This window comes from Indicator indicator, chromosome 1 (genome assembly GCF_027791375.1).
Source record: "Indicator indicator isolate 239-I01 chromosome 1, UM_Iind_1.1, whole genome shotgun sequence".
In the NCBI taxonomy this organism is placed as follows: Eukaryota; Metazoa; Chordata; class Aves; order Piciformes; family Indicatoridae; genus Indicator; species Indicator indicator.
Genome location: NC_072010.1, coordinates 25623883 through 25639139, shown reverse-complemented (window position 1 = coordinate 25639139; position 15257 = coordinate 25623883).

The following is a 15257-nucleotide window of genomic DNA, read 5'->3' as shown; positions in this document are numbered from 1 at the left end:
TGCACCTGGAGTAGTGTCCAATTTTGGTCTGCAAAATTGAAGAACAGACAGACTGAAGAGAGACTGGAGAGGGTCCAAAGGGATGGAAACCCCACCCTATGAGAAAAAAAATGAAGGAGCTAGTTCTTTTCTCCATGAAGAAGAGAAGGCTCAAGGATGACCTTATCACAGTATTCCAGTACTTAAAGGACATCTACAAAGAGGACTGACTCTCTCTTCACGAGGAGCCACACGGAGAAGACAAGTCACCGTGGCTGCAAAGGGGCACTGGGAACGTCAACATAATAATGAAATTTTTTACAGTGAAAATGAACAATGTCTTCAGGAACGTGCCAGAGATCCCATCATTGGAAGTTTTCAAGGTGTGATTGGACAGGGTGCAAGCTAATCTCTTCTAGCGTCTCTTTCCTATGAAAGGTTGGACCTTTCTAAGAAGGTCCCTTCCAGCCTGGGTTGTTCTATAGTTCAATGATTCTATGATTATCTTCCTAAAATATATACTTAGCTATTATATCTGTAACATTAGAAATAGTTTAAAAGAAAATTCCTAAGCACTCAGTAAATAGATTCATTATATTCCTGCATAACACCTGACTTCAGAGCAGTTTCATGAGTAAAATTAAGTGCAGGATTTATCCAAAGAGATTTTGTTAGTTACTTATTTGCTTGCACTAAAAAGAAAGTGCTATTGAGGTTAGTTCTTTTGTTTTCTTACATCACTGCAAAAAAAAACCCCAAAATTCATCTATCATCTAGACTAGAAAGAGCTATGATACACTTCATCCTCAAGCTCCAAGTATTACTTATTTTTCCTTGCATCAGGATTTCCCTTCAGGATATTTTATTGATATTGGCTTAATCATTTCAATCTCTGACTGTGAAAAAAGGAGTGTGGCACACAGAAGGCAAAATAATGTATTTTTGGATGTTTACAATTTGCCGAGGAAAGTAAGTAAAAATTACCCTGTCATCAGAATTCCAGCAGAGTTTATGTTTAAAGTCATGGTCTTGGGTTAATTGTTCTGCATCTTTCCTGAAGTAGTGCTTAGAACTGGACTGTCCACTACGGTTGAGAGTTTACAGTACTGTGCAGAGTAGAAAGATTATTTCACGTCTTGCAGGCTACACCTTCTGAAGTAAAAATGCCAATGTTGTTTGCTTTTATTGCTGCAACATGACATTGTTGACTCTTACTTAGCTTGTGATCGTCTGTTGCCCCTGGATCTTGTTCTGCAGAAGTACAAACAAGCTGGATGAGCCACATCCTGTATTTGTGCTATTTAGTATGCCTTCTAAAAGTAATGCCTCAGACTTGTGTCTGTTCAATAACATCCTGTTTTTCTCATGCCATTCCTACAGTTTGTCAGGATCATTTTGAATTCTAATCTTGTCCTCCGGTGTACACGCAGTTGCTTCCAGCCTAGTGTTGTTTGCAGATTTAATAAGTATACACTCTATTCCATCATCCAGATCATTAATGATATTATTATATAGTATCAAACCTTGGTGACCCCTGCAGTAGCACATTTGGCACTGTTTGCATATATAGGTTCATTATAACCTTATAATAAGGGGTATATACAGAGCATATTTCCAAGTCTTACTTTCAAAATATATTCTAAGACATTTCTAAAAGCTGAGCTGAGAACAACGTGCATGACAGAGACTAATTTAGGCTAGCAGGGTCCTTGGAATGTGACCTGGCCTAATTCTGCCTTCCCAGACCGTCCACATTGTGATGCCTTAAGCAGGCTCAGCTTTGAAGTTGGATCAAATGTTGAACTTAGGTTGCTGAGGAACCTTGTCCAGTCAGGTTTTGAATGTCTCCAAAGCTGAAGATTTTGAAGCCTGCCTGGGAGTCTCCTTCCAATACTTAGTCATACTTATGGTGACATTTTTCCCCCTGGTAATTATAATGAATTTGTCCTCCTGCAACTTTTGTTCATTGTGTATCGAAGAAATCTGACTCCCTCTACTCTGTTTCCACCTATTGCATGGTTTAAGAGAGCAGTTAGCTGTCACCTAGACTTCTTTTATTTGAAATGAACATGTCCTGTGCTCTGAGTCTTTCCTTGTATGTAATGGCCTCTTGTTCTCTAACCATCTTGATTGCCTCTGCTGGGCTCAGTCTGCCAATTTATAAATGTCTTTCTTATCTGGGGAGCCCCAAACTTGACACCATTCTCCAAATGCAGTCCCAGGAGTGCCAGCAAGAAGAGAATAATCACTTCAACTAACCTTCTGTCTATATTCTTATTAATTCAACCTGATTTGTCTAACGTGTAAAGCCCTCCCCATGCGTGGAGCCTGTGTACAAAAATGCCACATTTTGACTAATAGATGCTACCTCCCCATAGCTGTCATCATTCCTCAAAGAGCGAGCTGTGGTCATAAAAGCCAAAACACTGCTTCCAAAAGCAGCTGCTCAGACAGCTGCTGGTCCATTAGCATATTTCCATTCCTACCCTAGTCTATCTGGGCTCCTGTGCCCTCCACCTAGGTCACAGAGCCTTGGAGGCTTCTTTGACAATGTGGTGCTCACAAATATGATAGAGATAATGGTCTGAGGGCTGGACAAGCCTACAAAATTTCTTTTCGACATCTTCAGTACAAGCCTCTGGAACCAAACCTCCAAATACGTTAAGCCTGATCAGCTGCTTTGTGCCTCTGTCACATGCAGAAAGCACTCTCTAACCACTGTAGCCTTTTAGTGCCTTTTAATGTCACCTTTCAACATACAAATCAGTTACATCCCGTGATGGAACTTGGGTTTTAGCCCTGTTGCAAATGTGTCCCAATTCCACATATTCAATAATAGAAAGAGCCTTTTTTTTTCTATTGGTGGAAGTCACAAGTATTTCTAGACTATACCTACTCAAATGTAGCTTCTGGCTGACCTCTGACAAGTCATGAAAAATTTATAGATTTCCTCCCATTCACTCATTTCAGCACTATGCAGTCTGTTCACCTTCTTTGGCACCTTCCCCTGGTGGATCAATGATCTGAGCAGATAACACCTCATACAGGTGAGGACACCATCACTTACAGCCGAGTCTTGGAGAGAAGTGGCAGTTGTTTTCTGCAGCCTGAGACCTGGATGGTTAAGTCCTGTTTCTGAGCCTTCATCTCAGTCAGGACTTCTGTGCCAGAAGCAGTCAGTCTGGCTGCAGCTGGAGAGCATGTGGTGTGGTATGCCAGGATCATCATTGTGCTGACTCTTGCAGTCCTGTGTGGTATCAAAAAGAGACTGCAGCTGCTTTGTTTTTCCCCTTGGCATGAACTACTTCATCACTGCAGAGTTCCTGGTTTTATGCCATTTTTTGGCATTCCTGGTCAGTAGCACTTTCTAAGAGGTGGTTCAAAAAGAAGCGCAGGCACAACCCTACTTTCCTCCCATGCACATTAGATTATATGCCTGGCAGACAAGTCATTTTAGCTGCTGGTAATAATACATTCACTGTGAATGCTAAGTCAGGTTTTTGTAAATTGATCTTACAGATAAGTGAAGGAAAAAGCAAACCAACCCACAAGTTTTGGGTGTTTTACATTTGTCCATAAAACAAATGCATTAGAGGAAGAAGTTTTGAAAAATTCTTCAGAAGATACATCCTCAGATCACATTTCTGAAAGGATTTGGTCAGTACTCGTCAGTCTTTCTAGGACTGCAATAAAAAGGACAGGATTGAGAAAGGGGGTGGTAGATTGGTAAGGTAGAATGAGCTTCACTGAAACTATTTGCACACTTCTGTACCATGACATATTTGCCTTCACTTTCACAGTTATATATCATTTTCTTCTGAATAATATAAACTTTTCAGCAATATTTTTATAAACATATAACTTATTTGTATGTGAAAGTCCATTAATAACATTTACCAAGATAGCCAGTGAACTAGGGAAAATTTCCCAGGAAAACCATACTTTAAAATATGTCTCATAAGGGCTATAAAAGGTATTGCAATATATTTTAATGTGTCATTTGGAAATTAGTAGATGATCAAGCAATTATGTTGTCATACTATGTAAGCACAAAAGAGCAGTTATAATTCATAGAATCACAGAATGGTTTTGGTTGGAAGGGACCTTAAAGATCATTTAGTTCTGGCCCCTGCCATAGGCAGGGACAACTTCCACTAGCCCAGCTTCCTCAAAGCCCCATCCAAGCTGACCTTGAACAGTTCCAGGGAGTAATCATCCACGACCTTTCTAGGCAACCTGGTCTAGTGCCTCACCACATTTACAATGAGTAACTTCTTTACATCTAATCTAAGTCTACCTTCTTTCAGTTTGAAGCTGTTACCACTTGTTCTATCACTACATGCCCTTGTAAAAAGTCTCTTTCTAGCTTTCTTGTGGGCTCCCTTTAGATACTGGAAGGCTACAACAAGGTCTCTACAGAATCTGTTCTTCTCCAGGCTGAACAACTCTAACTCTCTCAGCCTGTCTTCACTGGGTAGGTGTGCCAGCCTCTTATCATCTTCATGGCCCTCCTCTGAACCTACTCAAGGAGGTCCATTTTTTTTTTATGCTGGAAGCCCCAGAGATGATGCTGTATTCCAGGTGGGGTCTCATGAAAGTGGAGAAGAGGGGAAGAATCACCTCCCTTGACCTGCTGGTCACAGTTCTTCTGATGCAGCCCAGGCAGCTTTCAAGAACGCATTAAAACAATTTCTTCTACATAGAAATTAATCAACTTCTTAATAAAAAAAGTATTTTTTCCTTACATTTAAACAACAATTTCTGTTTATACTGATATGAGGCAGTATAGCATGAAGCTATTTTGCCTAAAGGTTATAGAGATCTGGCAATTAATAACTAAGTTGCAACTTTCGAATCATGCTAATGTTGTATTACATCAGAAGTGTCAGTCTCACTGTACTTTGTAGGCATTGCATCTCACAGAATCACAGAATCACAGAATGGTAGGGGTTGTAAGGCATCTCTGGAGATCATCTAGTCCAACGCCCCTGCAGAGGAACATGTCCAGGTGGGTTTTGAAAGTCTTTAGAGAAGGAGACTCCACAACATCTCTGGTCATCCTGTTCCAGTGCTCCATCATGCTCAAAGACGTTTCTCATTAAGTTCAAGTAAAACCTCCTGTGTTCTAAGTTGTACCCATTGCCCCTGGTTCTATCACTGTCCACCACTGAAAAGAGACCAGCCCAATCCTCTTGACCTCCACCTTTTAGATATTTATCTGCATAAGATCCCCTCTCAATCTTTTCTCCAGGCTAGGCAGCTTCAGTTTTTCAGCTTCTGTTCATGAGAGAGGTGCTCTAGTCCCCTAATCATCCTCGTGGCCCTCTGTTGGACTCTCTCCTGCTGTCTTTCTTGAATTGGGGAGCCCAGAACTGGACACAATACTCCAGGTGCAGCCTCACCAGGGCAGAGTAAAACGGGAGGAGAATGTCCCACAACCTGCTGGCTACACTCTTCTTAATGCACCACAAGATACCATTGTCCTTCTTTGCCATAAGGGCACATTGCTGGCTTATGGTGAACTTGTTGTCCACCAGGACTCACAAGTTCTAACCTGTACTATTTTCATAAACAGTTTGCAAGGTATTTTGTTTTGATGTAGGTGTGAGGGAAACAAGATGTTGCTCAGCTGTGGATAAAAGTTATATAAATAATTTATCCTTTCATGGAGTTTTCCTCCAATTTAACAGAAGCATCCAATAGATGTTATTACAGTTACCATATTTCCATTTTTATTTATTTCTTAATCTTTAATGATTCTTCATATTTTCTGTGACAGTTTTCTTTGCATATAGTGCTGTGAGAGCTCTTACCACTATAACCAGGCTGTCTACCTGTATCTTTATATTTTTTTCAGAAGTGAAGAAAATTATAAGTAACATAACTTATATGATACCTCTTTTATTCCCTCTCCACCCCCCCCCAAATTCTGTCAGTATTTGGTTTTAAAATGCCTTAAAAATTTACATAGTCTCTGCTTACTATTTATATGAGTATTGCCCTTGCTTATATTCTAGATAGGCTCATTTGGAATTATTCTTAACTTCCTGAAAGCAAGTTTTAACAAGCTCAGCCTCAGAAGCCTTTCTTTTAAAACAGTTCAGTTTGTGAATAGTTTACACCATTGTTCATACTTTCTGTCTTACATTTAAAAGCAAAAATCAAGTCATTACCCTATGAGCCTCTCATTAAATGTTTCTTTAGCAGAACTGATAAAATCCCGTTTTGACCTGCTGGTGGTCCAGCACACTAATAAAAAATTCACATTTACTGTCTGTTTGCTCTACCTTCTGCTCTACTTTCTGCTCTCAAACCAGCGCTCTCCCAGAATATATTTTTTTTTACATTCATTTTCATTCTCAGCACAAGTATTGTGTGAAAGGACAGATACTTTTACCAAGTCTTCATGGGTTTGTTATTGGTGCAGTCACAGAAATGATCTGATTGATCAGTTCCATTGATAGATTTCTTCTTATTCTCCACCTGCTATTAAGTCTAATAATTGTAGCATTATGGTTTGGATTATCTTTGGGCTCTGTCTGTCTGTACAGAGATAAAATTGCCTAATAAAGCCTGTCTTGGAAGATTTAAATGAAATGCCTGTCTTTCTGGGGGTTTGGATTTTAATTTTTTTTTTTAAATGTAAATGCCCCAGTATATAACTGCCTGCAGAGATGGCAAGTGTTCTCATATACTGTGTGAAGAACAGTCTAGAACTGACCAATATGAAATACTGAGTAAGAGATTGTGCTTGAATAAGAACTTAAACCAGGGCTGCATGGTAAGCCTCTCTGTTCACCACAAAGTTCTCTTCAGCAGCTCTGAGGCTCTACCTTCCTTGGGAGCATCCTTCTCTTTGACCTAGAAAGTTTTTTTTAGACTTCTTCTTTTTCCCCCTTTTTCCTCTTCCTATCAATTTTACACTTCTATCTGCATAAAGATCCAGCAGAAAGGATAAACATCGTCCTAATACCTCCACCATGGTGACTGGGGGAGTATCTGTGCAACTACAAACAAAGTGTTCTAAATTGATCTAAGGAGTAAACAGAGTAGTGCCAGCACAACAGTCTGTATGGGATATAAAAATTATTTCCCACTGCATCCTCTTTGGCCTCTGTACCTGTTCATGAGGGACATAGTCTTCACCAGACTATGGTTGGATTCGTTCAGGTGTTTAGATGGTGTAAATTTGTGTGCTAAAAGCTTCAATCTAAGCTTTATGTGTGCAGTAGCTGAAGCTGAAATGTTGACCCCAGAGACAGACAATGGTCTCTGTCTCATTTTATGTAACTGTATGTAAAATAGATACACTTGATACAAATAAACCTTGCTCCCTAGGAAAATGGCATCACAGTTGGAAGTATTTGTCAGTTTCACAGTGTAGGAACTTGACAAGTTTGGAAGTCCCAGCTACTGTCAGGTAATTCAAACATTGAAGCTTTTTTAAAAAGATAATTTTCAGAAATAGCTTTCAAGATGTGATTTTACAACATGAAATCAGGATTTCTGTGTTATCACAGTATCACAGTATATCAGAAGCTGGAAGGGACCTCAAGGGATCATCAGGTCCAACCCCACTGCCAGAGGAGGATCACTTAGGGGAGTCTGCATAGGAATGCATCCAGGTGGGTTTTGAAAGTCTCCAGAGAAGGAGACTCCACAACCCCCCTGGGCAGCCTGCTCCAGTGCTCTGTCACCCTCGCTGTAAAGAAGTTTCTCCTCATGTTGAAGTGAAATCTTCTATGTTCTGGTTTGAAGCCATTGTTCCTTGTCTTATTACTGTGAACCACCAAAAAGAGCCATCCCAAGAGCTTTTAGTTCTTTGGACTGATTCTCTGCTCTCCATCTCTCCCATCCTTGCACTGTAGCATAAAAACAATGTATGCTGCCTGTGGTGTGGATTTGCTGTACCAATAGGCAGAGCACTACCTTTCATTCAGTAGTTGGTCAAGGTCTAGTTATCAAGGCTATTTAAAGGACTGAAATTTTTACTTGTACTTCTCATGCTATATGAGTTCCTGGTTTAGCAGATCCTCAGTACCTATTTTGTTTGTCGCTTTTCCTTGAAGACTGCTTTCCTTGTGGCTTAGTCACTGGAGAATAAAGTAATTTCTAACTTCATACTGGCTCCTGTTAGGTTTTCATGAAAGCATTGATCTTAGGTTACCTACTGTGGCTAATTTACCCTTAAGTTACTGTATCTCTTCCTCAGTTTCTTTTCCTAGGCCTCCTTCTCAAGCCAAAACACAGCTTTGCATCCTGGATATATTTATGGTGATTCTCTTCTTTCTGGAGAGGTCTGGATAAGACTCACAATTACATTGCCACCAAAATTGGTTTTGACATTTTCAGAATAGCAGATACATTCAAAGAGCCTTAGTGAGTTTCAAAAGGCAGATGAACAAGCCACATTTTAATGATGAGGAACATCTTCAAATGTATGACAATTTACACAGGCTGAGCTCGCATAATCTCTGCTGCAATCTTTCAAAAAAACGATTGATACTTGTAACTACAATATAGTGTTCAATCTGTAGTTTGATAGCAGATTGTATAATACTTTACTTAGGTACCTAAGATGAGATAAGTAACTCCTTCTATTGATAGTACAGTAGACTACTTATTCATCTCCACAAATAAGACACTGCTTGCAGCTCACTGAGTTTCTACTGTGTTAAAAATAAAGAATCCTATTCATATTACTGTAACTAAGCTTCTCAAGCTAGTGTTCTGTCCTGACAAGTTTGGATTTCTGACAATGAAGTGTCTTTATTACCGAGTAAAATGGGAAGCTCATGAAGTTGCCATGCCTCTTATTAGATCAGAAAGGAATTACATTTCTCATACCTGGGATACAGATGCAGAAGAGTGGAATCTTTGTAAATTCTGCATCCTGCAGAACCAGATACTGCAAGGTGAGCAGTTACTTGTCTTTTAAAGCATTACTAGATATATCTAAAAAGATATTATTCTCTACACAGCTATCAGAAATAAAATTTAATTATAGTTTTTCACGTATTGCCTATGTTTGAGTCACAATTATACATAATAGTGCCTTAGGTGATTTACTTGTCTAGTCACAACACAGATGAGGAAAGAACTTAAAGAAAAAAAAAAAAAAATCCCTTAAATGCAAAAATTCCAACCAGAATTCTCAGAATTCTTCATTGCCATCAAGGTGCTGAAAATCCTTCCTGTAATAAAAAGCACTGTATTAATTTTCAAATTCTGTTTTGTTTCTGCATATTTATTCCTGTGGGGTTTTTTTCAGATTCATGACTCTGGCTTACCACATAATCGAAATGTTAATGTGTTTTGCACAAATCAATACCATCATAAAGCTTTTATGTACATTGTAACAAAAAAGTTTTGTATTCTTTGGTGATGTTTGCTTTATTTATGAAAAGAATCATAGTACAAATATGATTCTGAACCACTGAAATTGTACAGTATGTCCATATATAATGTTTTACTCTCAGCATTACTGTTATTGTTAAATCCACCCTTTGTTTTCTGTTGTTTTCAGTGTTCGGTCTGATTATAGTTTTTGTTCTTTTATCAGATTTTAGGATAGCCAGGAAAACTTGATTTTCCCTTGTCCAAATAAAGTACATGCAATAGGATTTTATTCAAACTAAGTTTCTTAGTACTAATAGTAGTTTTAAAACGCACATTTTTAGTCAACTAGTAAAACGTGATTAACTGGTTCAATAAGACGAGGCACTCTGTGTGAAAACAGAATTTCTCATCTTATTTCTGAAGCCTGTTGTGGGAATGCTACCTTTACTGAATCCATAAGGATTTGACCAAATATTTCTGCTATATCATCACTGTTGTTTTCTTGTATTAAAATTAAAAGTATGGAGGAAAATTAGAACAGAGGAATCTTTATGTTTAGATTTTAAGTTGGTGATTGTGGTATAAAACTGTATGGGCAGCCTGGTCTAAATGGAAACTAAGTGGTGATGCTGTCCAACTTGCCACCTAAATATTCTCATGTATTGTTAATAGTAACTCTTCGTAATATAAAAGGCTAACACATTTAGGTTAATACAAACCTTGACAGGTTTTGTTGTCCTGTTATCAATCTTTAAAAAGCAAATGAAGTCTGACAAAATGGCAAAAAGGCATCCTTATACTCTTACCCCTCCCCAAATTTAACTTCCGTTCCATTAAGTGTAAGATTCTTAATTCCTCTAAGTCCTCATTTCAAAGGAACACTACTGAAATCAATGTCATAACATGTATTGCTGTGCATAAGAACCTGGTCCTCGAGTTTTTCTACAGTAATCTCATAATACAAATGTAATTAAATGTTAAAGAATGTGAAGGTATCAGCAGTGTAAACATTAAACATTGATCACCTGCTGATTTAATTTATGAGCATAAATATATTCCAAGACAGTGCCTTGAACTTAGGTAGCATACTGACATAAAATAAAGAAAGGTGGGATAGAAAAGTCATTAACATTTCTCTAAGTGACACTAGAGTGGGAATTCTCAGGCCAGATCATTTATAACAACAGGAAGAAAATTCCCTCATGGACAGCTGCAGGACTAGGAGGAACACAACATTGTACCTTTTCACCTCTTCACTTCGTGAACCCCAGTACTAGGTATTGCATCTCTTGCAATGTCAACACTATCACTAAAACTTTGAATGAAGTAGAAAATCTGTGGGTGACACTACCTGCTTTCTTTTCATCTGGTACTGTATTAAATAAGTAATGAATGCATTTATTTATTGAATTATTAAGCTACTTGACCATGTCTAGCAGAGCATAAATGTTTCAGAGACAAAAATGACAAGTTCAGCTTGGACAGGAATTGCTTTCACAGTAAAACTCAACCTACTGAAAATATTTATTTACGAACACAGGTTTTTTAAAACTCTCTTTTATTTCTTCCACCAGGAACAAATATTAATTTCTTCCAAAATAAGCCTCCAAAAGATTGGATTTCGAATAAAATTTGCTGAAATGAATGATGAATTTCCCTCAAAGTGAAACTAGACACTAGTAAGGAAGTATTTAAGCCAATATTCTCATCCAAAAAATAGGAATCTCAAGTGCTAGCCCATAATTATGTATTTCATCCATACCTGGAAATGCTCCTATTTTTCAGTCAAACTTGCTAAATCTATATTTGAAAATAATTTACTGTTACCTATGCTAAGCCCACCAAAATTTTATTATCTATACATAACATACAAAGAAATAAGAGAAAATATTAGTGATATGTCATCTTTTTAAAGATAGAGCTTGAAATATTTCACACATACAAACTCATAGGGTTACCTTTGTATACACACAAGAAATGGGATCTGTCTAGTCAGACTACAGATATCTAATATGTTATTCAGCTAAAGATGTAGTATGGCAAGCATTTGTTTGACTGAGAGCACTGGATGAAGTAGGTCCTAGCTTCACTGTATGCTTTACTCTCCTATCTGCCCACTGAATTACACTGATATCTGTGTGTGAGTTAGTTGTGACTACACTTTGTGCCTAGGGTCAAGGTTTAAGGAGAGGAAATAACAGTAGCGGAAAAGATTTCAATTGGGATTGTCCAGAGAATTCATAGAGCAAAATGGGATGGCTCTGAGGGTGGTAGCTTTAAAATCTCTTAGTCATATAGATTGAAGCAGGGAGGTTCCTGATGAGTGAAGAAATGAAAATGTACCGTCCTCAAAAATAGGAAGAAGCAGAAGCTAGAGAACTTCAGGCTGTTCCCTGAGAAAGTTGTGAAGCAAGTCTGATTGAAATCCATTTCTGGATGCATGGAGAAAAATTATATAATTCAGAATATTCAGTATGGATTTGCTGGGGGTAAGTCCCTGAGCAACTTGTTCTGAATTCTGAATTTTGTTGACAACAATTATACTGTAGTTGCTCTGCTTATGGTATGGTGTGGTTTTTTTCTTCCCTGATGAATTATTTTCCATAAGAAAAACAACAACAACAAAAGGTCAGATAACATATCAGAACAGCATTCATGGAATAGGATGTTTTATAATCTTCACATTCTAGTTCAGACCTTGTTCACAGTTTACTTGAACTTGTGAAAATTAAATGTTTTAAAATGCAGAAGTTATGTTAAGGACTTTTCTGTGCCTCTATGTTCAAAGATGACTTTTCTGCAAAGCTACTTTCCAGCCAGGTGGCCCCTAGCACATACTGATGTTTAGGGTTGTTCTTGTCCAGGTGCAGGACTTTGCATTTTCCATTGCTGAAAATCATGAGGTTCCTATCAACACATTTCTCCAGCCTGATGATGTCTCTCCGAATGGTAACACAATCCTCTGGTGTATCAGCCACTCCACCCAGCTTGATGTCATCTGGAGTCTTACTGAGGGTTCACTCTTCCCCATCATCAAAAACATTAATAACATTCTCAAGGATCTTTAGATGCCTTGGGATTAATTTTTTTGCTCACTGCAGATGCCTCTTCCTGTCCATTAGCTATGGAGATCATCTATGGTTGCTAGCTCTGACTTTGTTAATTTGTTTGCTAAAGCTAGAACAGATTACTTTGTCCTGAAACAATTTGGATTTTAGAGATATAGAGCATTCTGATCTCTCAGTGGCTGCATATATCCAACAACTTTATTTAGTCAGGTTAAGAGATCTGTGCCTAATTACATGAAACTGCTTCCTACAGCTTTATCAAGTACTTTCAAGTATCATTTGGAATTACTCACAATGAAACCCACTTCACCCTTTTTCATGAGCTATTCATGGTTTGTCCTCACTGTTTGGTCTTGTTCCTTTTATACAGTTTTCCTGTTTCACCAAGTCAGAATCTTCTGGAACACCTTCAGCTGTTCTCTGTATTTACACTTTCCTGTATTTTTTGAATCCTGTTACCTTTCTGCTTTTTCACTACTTGCAGAAAAAGCCACATGTCAACAAAGTGCTATCACATTATCTTCTTAATAATTTGTTTTTCACTTCTGAGGTCTTGTAATTTTGTTAAAATCTTTATAGTGTTAAGATTAGAATTAATTATTCTAGATGATATCATGGCCATGCCAAATGAAAAGAACACTCATTTTTCTTTTTGTGCATGTTTCGTATTTTCAGTGTCAAGAATCACTGATAAGGCTTTTTGATGTCGTGGTCTTCTGGAGTGTAGCAAGATCAAAACCTTAGATAAGCAGAAAAATACAGAATTAAGATGCAGGTGAATGAATTCAGTGACAAAAAATACATACAGTACTTGAATTTTTGTTTGTTTTTCACCAGAAAACTGGCATGTGCCTCTACTGCTCAGTCAAGGACCAGTTCCAATTAACTGTAGGGATTCAGTTATCTAGGCTAGAAGCTGGCTCTCCACACATCTCTCTACAATCCACACAGTAAAATGCCTACACAAGTTCTGAGTCACTTTTTGCAAACACCTTTTTGTTGAATAAAGAGGCATTTTAGGGCCACAATAGACCACCGTGCACTTAGAATTCCAGCTAAAAATCCAAAGATAGATGAGATGAATCCAGGTCTTCCTGCTGAAAGCTGATAGAATGGGTCATAGAAAAATAAGAAGGACAACTGTGTTAGCACTTTTGGCATTGATTTTCCAGGAACAGAAAAAGATTCCTTTATTTTTTTTAAGACATAAGAATAATTAAAATGGTTGTATTTATTATATATATTTGGTGTACTATTGTAGACAGGCGAACATTCTGTAAAATATTTTTGTAGGCTTTATCTACACAATCTCTCTATGGTTTCTTATAATGGAATAGTAATGAAAGTCATGGTGGAAAATACATGGAGGGTGAACTTTCTAAGAGGGCACAGAGAGAAATTACAGGTTCTAATTCTCAAAATGTTAATAGTTAAATGCCATGTTGGTCAAACTAACTTTACTAGTATGACATTCATCCTTTCTACTATGGTCAACATTTTATCTTACTGAAAGGAAGGGTGCACCAACTTCATACCAAGCAGCATCATACTTACCCATGACAGATAGTGTACGGTCTTTCCACTAATTCATATTGGCTAGTCTCTTATTTTGTTTTAAGAAGAGTTTGAGTGGGTTGGATAGGATGCTTTGGAGGGAGATCAAGCCTTAATTGAAGAGCTGGAAAACCTTTCCTGAAAATCATCATGGAATAAAGGTCGGAGGCTGCTTAATGTTGCAAAGGGAAGAGGGAAAGAAAAGAGCCATGGGAAGGAGGTGCACACTGTAAGTTCAGTGAAAGAGAATGAACTAATGAGCAGCACAACAGTTGCCCTTCTTGCTTTGTATCACCAGTAACATAGGTTTAAGGTTGACTCCTTGAATCCATGGGTTCCTATGATAATTAGTTGTCTGCAGTCTTTGTTATATGCCTTGCTGTGCCCATGATGTTCCATCTTTTTGATAAATATCTGTTTCTTGTAAGAGCTAGTCAATCTAGATAGCTGATCTTTTAAGAATAATTTTCTTTTAACTTCTCTGAATTATAGTTGAGAACATATAGCTGAGAACATATAGTTGAGAATATATAGTTGAGACACAGTTGAGATTAAATGCAGATATGTGGATTTTATCTACTTGTCATTTGGGAATTATCCTTACTCTAATGCACCAAAAAAGCTAAGCTTGCCAACTCTCTATTTGCATTATACTACTGCCAAAAAGGATGTAAGTGCCCTGAATGAGAGATCAGTTAGGGATAGTCTTTGCTTACTTGTTCCTGGTAATCAAGAAAAACTGGTTTCTGTGGGAGCTGAAACTGAAAAACAGGTGGATATTATTTCATTTTCTTACAATTATTTACCAGCATAAATACAACACATGAGACTTTATTTCCCCCCCCCCCAAAAAAAAACCAAACAAAAAACCATCAACATACCCTGCTTGTAGCTTCTTGAGATATCCAAATCTGTCAGATGTGCAGACCTGATTAACTGAAGCATGACATGTATAGGGTTGTCTTTGTTGATGAGTCCCCAGCAAGGAATATCCTTGAACAGAGCAGCATTCCCTGAGGGCTTCAGAGGGACAGATCATCTTCATCTACCACAATTCACTGAAGAGCTGGAAGAGCTGACAAAATCTATTTAGGTAAAGTAGGCCATATCTGCATACCTGATTTTTTTTTTAATTTTATCTTTTCCCTTAAAAAAAATTAACAAAGTCATTTAAGTTCAATTTAAGATGAGGCGATGTTATCTGAACAAATGTAGGCTGGCAAATTATGACAATTATGTCATGAGTAGGAGCCACCTCTACATGGCAAGGATGCCCTTAGGAGACCTCAGAAGTTTTATTTACCTGACAAGAGAAGG